Source organism: Balaenoptera acutorostrata, chromosome 5 (assembly GCF_949987535.1).
Source record: "Balaenoptera acutorostrata chromosome 5, mBalAcu1.1, whole genome shotgun sequence".
Lineage (NCBI taxonomy): Eukaryota > Metazoa > Chordata > Mammalia > Artiodactyla > Balaenopteridae > Balaenoptera > Balaenoptera acutorostrata.
Window position 1 is genome coordinate 86982048 of NC_080068.1, and position 13039 is coordinate 86995086.

Genomic DNA, 13039 nt, shown 5'->3' on the forward strand with positions numbered 1-13039 from the left:
CAATCAGCTGTAAGCATAGTTTGTTGCTACAGAAAATCAAAAAGCTCATTACTATTAACTATTAAAGAGCCTTTTCACTTCATAAAAGGTCATTCAAAGGAAATGTTCTGTATTTCATATCTTTAAATGAAAATGATTCTCCTCTAAACATCAATTAGGCAAAATAAGATGTGTAAGTTTTCTAATACAAGGCACATGTATTATTTCAAAACCACTAAGGTTATATTTCACAAAGATGAAGGGTGCTGTTTTGATTTTATTTTGTGTTTACTTGCTAAAGAAAATAGGTAACTTTCTCAATGAAGTTTCTTCTGTGATAGAAGCTAATTATGCTCATCCAACCATTTTTTTCCTCTTCCATGGCTCCAGACTAGACCATACTTCCCCACCTCCCTTGAAATTAAACATAGTCATGTGACTGTCTGACTAATGTGATGTGGGGCGTAGAGATACCTGCCATTTCCAGAAACTGATCCATTTTTTGAAATGGTGATGCTTCTTTTCCTTTCCTTGTCTCCTTGAGGAATTGAAAGGACTCCAAGGTCTCGGGGGAAACTGGAACTACAGGATAGAAAGAGCCTGTGTCTCTGAATCCAATGGAAAGTCTCCCCCAGAACATCACCAATCAGTTATTATATAAGCAAAACATTAAGGTCTATTGAGTTACATTACTAAAATTCTGGGGTTGTTTATTACAACAATTAACCTATGCCAACCAATAAAACTTCAGAAATGCCTTTTCAAAAGTATATAGTTCTTTCATTTGATTAAGGTTTTTCCCACAGCCCATTTCGATCACAGTTGATTCCTTCAAAGAAATGTCTAAAAAGGAAACAAGGAAATTAAGAGTCTATGTCTGAGCTGCGATGAATCTAGTATATGTTAGTTATACAAATCCCTAGGGGCTGCATGAGCTCACTTGGGAAAACAATTGACAGTGTCTTAATGAATTGGAGGTAAATATATCTAATTCCCTGGGCCTCTGCCATTGGAGACCCCTTGCTCATGCCCATTTCTTGTCAAACAAAACTGGTCAATTTATATCAAGATATTTTTTTCCTTTTTCCATGCATGATTTTATCGTGTAGCCTGAATAAATATGCATGAAATATTTGTTGCTCTTTACATTCCTCACAATACTTTCCGAATGGGTCATTTTATTTTGAAATGTAGCATAGAAAGATAATGTTTTCCAAAGAACGCAAATATCTTCCTTGAGTTCTATCATTCAGAAGGCAAAGTAAAGAAGGGAGGGGAGAAATAAAAACAATCAATTTGGATGAGAATCTTTGCACACAATCAGTGGGTAGAAATCAATGTGAATCCTAGTCAAACACAGACTTCACAGTGGGAATATATACAGCCCTGCATTACTCAAACAAATGGTTAGTGTTACTGTGAACAACTGTAATGAGGCCTGGATTGTGTTTACATGAAAGCAGACAGAATCCTACTGTTAATTTACTAAACCAAGACTGCTGGGTGTTACAGCTTCTGCCGCATTAGAGCAAAGAATTTAGCTTCTGAATCCACACCTCTTTTGTAAACCTATCCCGGATTATTTCCCTGTCCTTTCATTGTTTTCCTTGTTCTGAAAGACAGCACTGGATGCTGGAGAGAGCTTAAGAGGTCTTACTTAACAACTGCAATTATTCCCAAGCTTACTGCTGAAGTGGAGCTTGATTTGTCCATAACATGTTAAAAGCTGCTTCTCTAAACTACTCATATCAGACATACACACAAACACACACATACACACACATACACAGTCACACACCTTGAAATAAAATTCAAATGATAAAAATGCCCTATTTTTATAAAATTTGCAGTCACTGTATGATAGAATCCTCAGCAAGAGATTCCATTAATTTTGACATGTGTTTGGATCTTCTCAGGAATGCACTGTTCATGCTGATCTTTGGTCAGTTTTTACAATTTTGAAATGGAAATGTTGATTAGAAATTAGGTTATTTTTGTTTGTATCAATGGGGCTTTGGGGATCTATTTATATAGTTTTTACGTGTAGTTACATTTCCTTTTTTTAAAAAAAAATTAACAGCTGCAGTTATCTCTGATTTTATTAACAAGTTACTCCATTTCATTTGCCAAATTGTTTTTAAGATGAAAAATTGAATAAATATGATATGTGCTCACGACTGAAACACTAAATACCCCCAAAAGTATTTTCAAGAGTGAAAATTACCAGAAATCCTACTGCCCAGAGAGAGCTACTATTAAAATCTAGATGAATAGCCTTCCAGAATTCCCCCTGCTGCTCCCACCTTCTTTCCTCCTTTCCTGGGGACCTCCAGCTTCTGGCCCCTATAGCACAGCACACCACACACCATGTACTATCCTTCCAGGCGCTCGCCAAAGTTTCACACTTATGTAAGAGAGAGTGTGTGTGTGTGTGTGTTTAATAGATGTCCCCTCCATTTAACTGTGAGCTCCATGAAGGCAGGAACTCTGTCTTTTTTTTAAATCCCCTGGCATGGAACACATGGCTTCATACAAAGTAGAATTCAATAAACATTTTGGCTGACTAAATGAATAAAATGTGATCCTACTTTTTTAATTGTTTAAAACCTCTCCTTCTGTCAATAAATACAACTGTAGCAAATTTTAAGATTAGATATTTCATGTTATGGGTAAAATTTATTTAACAATGCTCTCATACAGGCATTATCTCTCTTTTGATCAATTATCCACAGCAGTGTAATAGATAACATTGTAGTAGATACATTTGAGTACTTAGCTCCTTCTTGGGATAAATGACTCAAGCTGGAATGTTGGGGCATTAATCATACATATTTACCTGTAATACACATTTTTGAACTATCTCACTAAAGGTTGTACAGATTTATATATTCTAAGTATAAATTAACGTGTCGATTTCTCTTCAGTTTTGTCTTAACTGAGTACTAGACCTATATTTTCATCTCTGTAAGTTATGTAGGATAAAAATCTAGACTAGAGCTATTCAGCTATTTCCCTATGACTTTTGGTCATTTCTGATGTACTTTTTTTTTTTTTTTTTAAACAATGGTTTCATGAGCAGTGATGGGGGGCCTCTGTGTTTTGTTTTGTTTTGTTTTGTTTTAATTTATTTATTTTTATTTATTTATGGCTGTGTTGGGTCTTCGTTTCTGTGCGAGAGCTTTCTCTAGTTGTGGCAAGCGGGGGCCACTCTTCATCACGGTGCGCGGGCCTCTCACTATCGCCACCTCCCTTGTTTCAGAGTACAGGCTCCAGAAGCGCAGGCTCAGTAATTGTGGCTCGCGGGCCCAGTTGCTCCGCGGCATGTGGGATCTTCCCAGACCAGGGCTCGAACCCGTGTCCCCTGCATTGGCAGGCAGATTCTCAACCACTGCGCCACCAGGGAAGCCCTGTTGTACTTTTTTAAACATGGATTTTAGCTTCAAAATATATCCTAATCTTTTTATGAACTGGGTAGGGGATATAAAAATCATGGAGAAACAAGTTGCAAAAACAAATAGCTAAGGAAAGAATTACCTCAATGTGTGTCAGGTGCTCTATATGAGATGCTGTAAGTTCTCAGTAGATTTAGAACCTTCATGCAAGGGTCCCAGGTGACTGCAGATTTTGGCTCAAATTTCTAATTCTACCAAAGAATACCTAATTTACAAAATCTCTAGCTCAAATCTCATAGGAATGCAGAATACAATGGGCAGAGCTTCAAGGCTTTGCTTGTATTTGTGAGATTGTAAACGACTAAGGGAAAGAAAAGGCTAGATATCATACTTCAGTCCTGAATTAAAAACTGCTAGGATAGTGTCATTATATGCAGGAAGGTACATGACAGTGAAGATGCAGTTGAAGGACAGTGAGGAAAACATTGGTATAAGGGATGAAAAATGTTGAATAGGATCAGGAATGTTTTCTTCGACAAACTTAGTTCACTTACACTTGTAATACAATTATAATTTGGTCTAGGTTCAGTTACCTTTGTTTTCTAATCAGATTTTTTTTCCACAAAGTACAGTGGTGAATATTTTCCTTTTATTGATTCAGCTAAACTAAAAATAAAACTGAGATAACTGATGATATAGGAAGAAACTCAAGTCAGGCTAAATATATCAGAATTTTGCAGAAGAAAATTTTCATCATCCTGTCAATCATCACATGCTGATAATCTTCTTAGCCAGCCTTTTCACCAAGTTAATTAAGATTTCCAAATTTTCATAAATGCCAAAGGTTAAAAAATAAAGTTTCATGCTTTGATGTTGTAAGTCTGTAATTATTAAAACTGTCTAATTTCTAAGTAAAACAAGGTTGAAACTGGCCTTAAGTTACTCAGGTAAATGGAAAGTATTATTGCTGTAATATTATTGGGTAGGAACTTTATTGTATTTATTTGAGGTGAGAAATAAAAAGTCTCTTGTGTTAGTAATTACACTTTGTACTGCCATCATTGCAAGTCTTATATATTGTTCAACATTGTACCTATATTCAAGGATGGAATCAATGTATCCTCAACTCTAGAAGAGTTCCTTATTTGTTCCCACTTTCAACTAAGCACTATTTTAATTTTCTCCTCTCTATATTGCTGTCACTACGGTGACTAATCAAATAGACCACACTGCTTTAACTGTATAACTGTTGTTGTTTGATGGTGGTGGTAGCGGTGGTGGTGATGGTGGTGGTGGTGGTGATGTGTGTGTATAGTACTGAACTTTAATGAATACATTTACATAAAACTTTATGTGTGTGTGTGTGTATGTATGTATGTAGGGTGTCTGCTGAGATGCATTACATAGGCATCCTTCACCATTTCTAATTGAGTCTATCCATCTGTCTACCTATGTATGTACACATACATATATACATATATGCACATATGTATGTGTGTATATAGTACATGTATGTGTTAAATGAATCTTTATACCATAAATTTCAGAATAGCAAAGATGACCTACTTAATTTCTTGTATCTTCATTCAGTTAATAAGTGAATCTGAGTGCCCGTTATGTAGTATGTGCTAAGAACTGTTTATATATTCTCATATATATGGGACCTGCTATATATGAATGAACACAGCTAACAAAGTCTTTGCCCCCATTGAGCTTAAATTATAGCCCTTATAATTCTACCAACAGAATGCATTTAAGTCATTTAAAAAAATAACTATCACTTAACTCAATTTTTCATTAGTCATATAAATTATCTCTCATGTCAAATATAGTCCAAAAGATAGAATTAAAAGTTGCATTTTGGAAACTAGCAGGATCCAGACTACACCTAGAAGGAGAAGGTTCACAATAACTCCTTCTTAGATAGCTTTTACAGTCTGTTCAGCAACTAGGCCTGCTCTCTCACACCACATGTCTACATTTCTAAACACTTCTATCTAAATGAACTCTCACATTAATTAAGTAAAACTATTAGCCATACACTGTCTATAAGGCCTCAATATTGTAAACAAAAGGAATACAAAACTTACACACACACACACACACACACACACATACACCTTTACCCACACACTATGAAGCAACACTTATACTCAACTATTTGCCTTGAGAAACTGTATTGGAATAGTTCATTTGAGAGTTTCTTCAGCTAAATTATCCTATATATAGATTTCAGTTTTTAAAAAATTTAATTTTATACAAACAGACCACAAAATAATAATTTCCTTAACAAATCCTCCACATCTTACTATAACACTATTCATGATAGCTGCCCACTTCCCCTACCAAAGCCACTGCATTGCATGGATCCAATGGCACTATTTCCATTGTAGTTCATGTAAATGGTGCCCCTGGGGTTGTTCAGTGCACAACCCATAGCTGAGCCATAGGTTTAAATGATGACCCTTTCTCCTCTCCTGACTTATAAAACCAATGATGGTGTTTTGTCAGCAAAATCTGTCTTTTCAGTTACTTGCTTTGCAAGCTCCTATAGTAAATCATATGCTTGTAAAAATACCAGGAGTCAACTTTCAGAAAGAATTATTAAAAAAAACCTCAAAGAATGTTTCAAAACTCTTTCTCACTCAAAACACTTTCTCTTTAAAGTGGTTTTAAAGACCCATATCACCCTCGTAATCTAATATTCATGAATGTGTAGATATTGCATTACCAATTATAGATACACAAAGTATATATTTTCATTGGGTCATCTGGGAATTTAAACATGTTTTGCACATTAACTAGAAACTGTAAAAATAACCTGAACATCAGCCTTTAATAGGTGTTATTTAATATTCTTGGACATTTAGAAACCAATTCATTACATATGGCAGGTGGAATGCTGGCCTTGAGTAGTTTAATTGCATAAAATATAATGGATTATATTACACCCACCATTCCAGGCCCACCCTTTTTGTTGCCAGAGGTATGTATCTTGGTAACCGTAACCACATTGCAAAATTAATCTGTGAAAATTAATGAATGCACATATGAACATAATTAATAGATTTGATTCTAAAATAAGTTTGTTAGATTTTGACATTTTATGTATTAACTGAAGTCTGTTCTTACACATGTAATCTATACTTCAATTAACTATTTCTAAAGATCCTCCTATAGATGCGGCATTATACTAGGGTATAGGCAGTTTGAGAAGGGTAAAGATAAAACTAATGCTGTCACTATCTTTAAGAATTTATAATATAGGATGGGGGACTATTTTTATTAAAGACCCACATACTGATAGTTTTACTCTACTAGAAAAGAATGCATTAAGTGATATAATGCAAGCATGAATAAAGATGTATGTGAGTTGAGAGATTCTGGGCAGTCTGAGATTTTAGAAGAATTAATGCAAGAGGTGGAATTAATGGATACACAAGGATTTTCTATGTCATGCTTGAAAAATATGTTACCATATACATATTTGCAAGGCAATTCTTGACTGATAGAGACCAAGTATCGCATGGTTTATGTTACTTTTTTGCATTGGATAGACATATCACTTATGTCAATAATCTATAAAACACACTGGAAACAACCGCTTGGGCATTCACAGTACATCTTTGTAAGGTTGTATTATACAATTATCATGGACTTGGCATTTTATCATAAAGTGCTGACTTGAAACCATAATAGCCAATTATAATTGTGTGCACAATAAAGCAACTGGTAGTTTGCTGAGTTTATGCATTATGAGTTTCTGACAGAAAAAGACAGGGCATGAAGTGGAGCTGTTGCCCTTATGAAAAAGAATAGGTATGAAAACTAAAAGAACGTTCTCGTTGCACATCTGGAGAGTTCAGCCATCAATGTATGTTCAGGTACAGATATGGTGCCATGGCAAAATATATCCTCATTGACAAGGCACTTGGTCAAATTTTAAAATATACATTTATTTTATTCATTCATTCAATAAATATTGTCTTCCATAGCCCATGCAAGACAATCTCTCTCCTCATATTAGCTTACATTCAGTAGTAGGACACACATAAGAAACAAAATAAACAAGTACTTATGAGGCAGTGATAAATCCTGTGCAGGAAATTAGTGTGACAAGACAGAAAATGAACAGGGGGGCCAGAGAGGCTTCTTTAAAGTGACATTTACCTGCAAACTAAATGATATCCCAATCCTAACAGGTAATTTTCCTGTGATATCATTTAAGGAAAGTGTATTACTGCCTTTTAAAGGAATTCGTTATACATCTCAAGTTTTATGATCTGTGCATCATTGGGAAGTGACAGAAAAATGTATTCTTACTTAATATTTTGGCCATAACAATTTAGTTAACATAAAATTAATGTAGAACTGCAAAAGAAATGTGTGATTCTTCAACTAGCTTATGTGCTATTATATTTTCCTTTCCTTTCCCTTCTTTTCCCATCAGTCAGTCATCTCAACTCCTCCCCTCCCCTCTACTCTTTATTTCTCTTCTTTTGTCTTGTTGTGTATTCTTTTTTTTTCTTTTTCCTTTTTTTTTCCATCTAAAATCTCACTAGGTGTAACACAGGCTGCTTATAATAGATTAGCTATAGAAATAAATAATTCTAAAATACACTGGTATAATAAGCCTTTTTTGGGAAGGGTCCATATTTCAATAGACATTTGACATACTGAATAAAAAAGCAATTTGATACACTTTCTTATAGCAGCACAGTTCTTTAATACCTTCTTATAAAATGGCTTAATGTATTTTTATCTTCCTATTTGATTTCTTTGATGAATAATCTATCAATACATTCTACATCTGCTACAAAACTGTGACCTTATGGTTGCCCTTGTCAGTGGAACCTATTGTCTGTTATTTGCCTTGACTTATTTTGACCACAATGATTAAAAGAGAGATATAAGAACCCACAAAATGATAATGGGCTTGATTTTCTGTGTAGATCCAGAGAGGTAAGAAGTCATCTATTTAGATGAGAAAAAATATATTTCAACATATTTATCAGAAGAGAAGGAGATTGGCATTTATTATCTATCATGTCCATATAATATGTTTGTTTCCAAACTGCTCTAAAGGTTGGAATTATCATCCTAATCTTTTTACTTATTTAAATACAGATAAGAAAAATAAGGCTCAAATTCCTTTTGCCACAGTTTTCCTTATTACGTCCTGTATGTGCAGGGCTGATTAAACATTCGTCTAGATGTCTTTTTTTTGAAACTATTACATCTATATAAAGCATGTGACAAGAGTTGAAAACTAGAAAAGTTATTATATGGCCAAACGTTCTTTCAGAATGCTTAAGAATATTGCTTTTACACTAGGCGAAATACAAATATATTTTTAATATAAAAGCACAAGCTCTGAGTTAGAGTACTTCTAAAAATGTAATTTTGATTTCTAACTCATAGTGTCAAACAGTAGAGATAATCAGATCAAGCTAAAGTTCTTATTAATGTTCTTCATCTAACCTGACATTTTCCAATTTATTTGGGCCTGCTGTGATCATTAAGTAAAATGTTGCTTAAAATTACCTATTTTAACATTAAAAAATAGAAAAAGGTAAAGATTTACAAAAAGCACAAAACAAGCAAACAAATTAAAAATTCCATTAGGCCTAGACAAAAGAGGGTTTGCACAGTATGTTCTTTACATTTAAACCTTTGATTTCCCTTAAGTTTCTAATTTTTAATACAGCCCAGCAGTAGAAAGGTTGGTTTGAGAAGCCAGAAAAATGCTTATATGATGCTCATCCAGGCATGAATTTCAAAACCCTCTCAGCTTTATAAATGTGAATGCGGATTGCTTTTGCTCTCAATGCATTTTTCTCAGTACAATGAGGAGGACAATATTCTGAGTTTGAGGTTTATACCACGAGGCATTTTTGAATTTTGCAGGCAAAAGAAACTGTTGGAGTCTTATGGTCCAGTAGGGAACACATTTCCACCCTCCCTTCTAGCATATAATTCAAGAGCGGCAAAGCTAGTTTTATCTAAGCTCCCCAAAACATTCACCTTTGGCCCTATGTCAATAAAAAAAATGTCTTACCTCCTAAGAATTGCTCTCTGGAGTTGTACTAAAAAATTCATCTTTACCCTCAGCAGTCAATGAACATCAACTATTCAGTTACGTCTTTATCATCTACAGCAATATACTTCAGGCAAAACCAAAGATGGAGTTTGTTTCAGCATAGAGAAAATCTTTGTGGTTAGTTATCAGCAAAATCAGTCCAAAATTAATTTTCTGAAAATATCCCAGTACATAATTGCTATATAGACCGGGGATAGAGATGGTGATTATATGTAGACTTCGGAAAATACTTTCTGATAACAATACAATTAATTGAAAATTAATGACAAATCTTTAATTCTCAGAATATACCCAATTTAGTATTGCAATTTTGCTCAGTTAGAAGCTGCCAGAACTTTCTATCACATGATGGTGGTTTCAGCTGTGACTCCTGGCAGATTTTGTGCAGAAATTGTGGCGTTTCTTAATACTAACAAAAAATATACAATGTGTGTATGTATATGTGTGCACACCATCAATTTTCATATAAATCAGTTAGCTGCTTTCAACAAAAATATTTCTCTACTGACACTGCAAACAGCTGCTTCACTGTTTCCACTAATTGGAGAGAGGTTTTCCAACACCAAAACGTGGAAGCAGGTGGAACAAATGGACTAAAAGAAATGTTATCCTGCTAAAGTGATGTTTGACAATTGATTACTTGAGTAAAGCTAATCTGCTACTTTAAGTCTACAAGATATTAGACATTATACAATATTTCAATGTTAATATTATTGTCTATGTTAATTACACAGAACCAATGTTATAGAAAATTGGATTTGTTTTCAATGCCTCTCACTTATATGTCACTGATTTTCCAAAATACCTCTTTATTTCGATTATTAAAGAACCCAGATTGAACTGTGTCATAGGTGAAAAATGATTTGGTACATTATTTGATGGAATGTAAAGTGTGGCAATGGTAGGTAACGGGCAAGGGACTTATCTAAAATTACCTAACTCTGCAAATTTGAGAATTCAGTGGAAAGAAGAGTTGAAGTTGGAAATAGAAGAAATAACTGTGTTAGCTTAAGGGAAACTTTTTCCTCAAAACTACTTTTTGAAAGGATTTCCCTTAATACAAACCTCACTGAACTGTAGAAAATAAAGAGAAAGATGGACAAAATAGTATTGCAATCTGTGGGAGTAGGAGTTAGAATCATAAAACGTCCATTTGGTTTCAGGAAATAGGATAAAGAGGTTAAATTGGAGCTTCAAAGCATATTTTACAGCTGTTATTCCTTAACAGGAACCCCTGTAAATTAGCTAGAGAGAATCAGGAAGAGGAACACTAAAATGCATTTAAAATTTTTGTAGTACTTTTATTTTCACCATATTGTCCAGGAAATCTAGCTTACGAAGTAAGAAAATGCATCCTGAGTGTTAATTCATGGATTTATAAAACAAATTTGGACATGATCTGTGAAATTTGACTTTTAAAAGTAAATCATTCAAGCTCATCAAGTTAAAATCAGTCTATGTTTATGAAACATGTCATTTCCTAAGCTGACCACTTAAGTTCTGTATTCTTCTCCAAATGCTAAAATTCAATTTTTTTTTCCTAACTAATACATTGGCAAAAAAGGAGAGGTGCAACTAAAGAATATAATATATCTCAAAGTCTGAAAAAACCTAATAATATGAAGAAAATGTTAGCACCTCTCTGTAATTTGATTTCATTCTTTTCATAATTCATTTGACTAATGCACCTTTTCTCCTCTCCAGCTGATGTGCAGAGTGCCTGCCTTCTGTCTCAATATCTCTGATCATCTGCCATCTCCCACAGGTAATTTTCTGACTATTTCTGTTTATTGTCAACTTTTCTTGACATTCTGCCCCCACCCCCCGCCACAACTCCCACCCCATGTTGTACTGCAGTGATGAAATCATGTGCAAGAGTTGTAACAGAAAAGTTTCTTTCACAATGAGGTTTCAAGGTAATGCATGCTCAAGCAGTAAAAGAAAACAAAGCTGATTGTGTAACTCACTTTTCAATGAAGCTTCAAGGGTAATCACTATGTGGTTGCCTTTGAGACCTGAGGTCATATACTAAAGCTATTACAAATGATTTCGTAAATACATATTTAATTATTGAATCATGTTAAGTGCACTATTTAATTTCCTTACCACAGATGGCACACAATTACTAGATTTACTCAGGTTTCTCTAAGTAATTTCCATTAGCATATATTCTCGCTCTTTTTTCCCCTAAAGTTGAAAAACTCTTTAGACAATTACCCCAGAGAGTGCCCAAATATTTTTAAAAAAAGAAACAAAATGATAACAGCAAAAAGGACATAAAACTGTACCCTCTAGAAACTGCATCAGAACATATGAAAATACTGAATAGCATTTTTAAGAAAGTATGAAAATTAAAACTAAATTTAAGTTCTTATATTTTATACTAAAATTTCATAATGTATTATTTTATACTGTGATCATCTTTGCAATACAGACAATTGACAAGCCTGCTTCTGTGCCAGATTTTCAGGAGGCAAATGAAGGAAGAGAGGAATTAGGAGAATTCTCCAAAATAACAATTAGCCATTCCATGTTGTTGACTAACATCACGTACTGCTTGTATTGTATATGCACTAAGTGTCAGGTGGTCTACTTTATAAGCACCAGCAATTTTATTCTCCACAAAAACCCATGAGAGTGTTACAATTTATTATCTCCATCTTACAGATGGGAAAATGAGACACAGAGGGATTAAGTAGTTTTCCAAGTTATTCAGCTTGTAATGTAGGAGAGAGATTTGGTCCAAGTCAGACTCTATTTTCTTTGCTGTAACTCTATGCTATACCAGTACCCCACCTCTAAGCTGGTATTTCATATTTCCTTAGCTAATTTCCTGGTAGCTTTCCCCTAGATGATTAGTAGGGCCTATTGATTATATCTTCCTTTTTAAAAAAAATCTACAAACAATAGTAGGCTATTAAAATAGCTATATGTAATAGGACATTTTCTATCAATTATATAAGGTTGAGTTAGATTCACATTGTACACGAATGTAACTCTGAAACTTTTCTTACACCTCTTTGGATTTAATCTGAATTAACAAAATATTAATCTAAGACTGTGCCTAAATTACACGTCGCCCTTTGAAGCCTCAGCTAATATTGGCTGTTGTTCAATTGCAATAGCTCCCTTTAACCATGGTCTTCTATAAATTCCTACCCTCATCATCGATTTTGGTTTTGTCTTTCTAAAATTAGGTTAATCATTTTCAGTTCTGTTGAATTTGTCCTTTAAAAACTTTTGTTAATAGCCTCAAATCCTTTCTGAAAATGGGGAAAAAAATATATGAATATATGGAAGTGAAATCTGTTACTTTTAAACTTTATAGGAGCCTATTAGTGTATTAATTTTAATCCTGAAATGTACAGTTGATCCTTTTCTAACTAATGATGATATTTAATTTAATGACTCTAAAAACATGGCTAGCCCCTAATAATAATAGCCAGCATTTATTAAGCCTTTTGTTTGTGCCAGATACTGATCTAAATATTTTACATATATTATCTCATTTAGTACTCATGACAACTATATGAGATGATAGGTATGATTAACATCCCCATTTTTGCAG

General features: G+C 34.0%; 1 protein-coding gene across 7 annotated transcripts in view; it reads right to left on the reverse strand.

Annotated features, from left to right (window-relative positions):
• PCDH7 (protocadherin 7) overlaps positions 1 to 13039 on the reverse strand; it is a 409841-nt gene that overhangs the window by 125290 nt on the left and 271512 nt on the right. Inside the window, exon 4 of one of the 7 annotated variants that reach the window (XM_057546768.1) lies at positions 545 to 561. The exons of the other annotated variants lie outside the window; for them this stretch is intronic. The gene's annotated coding sequence lies outside the window, so the exon portion shown is untranslated. Of the gene's footprint in view, positions 1 to 544; positions 562 to 13039 lie in introns of those variants that run through there. 7 annotated transcript variants of the gene reach the window in all.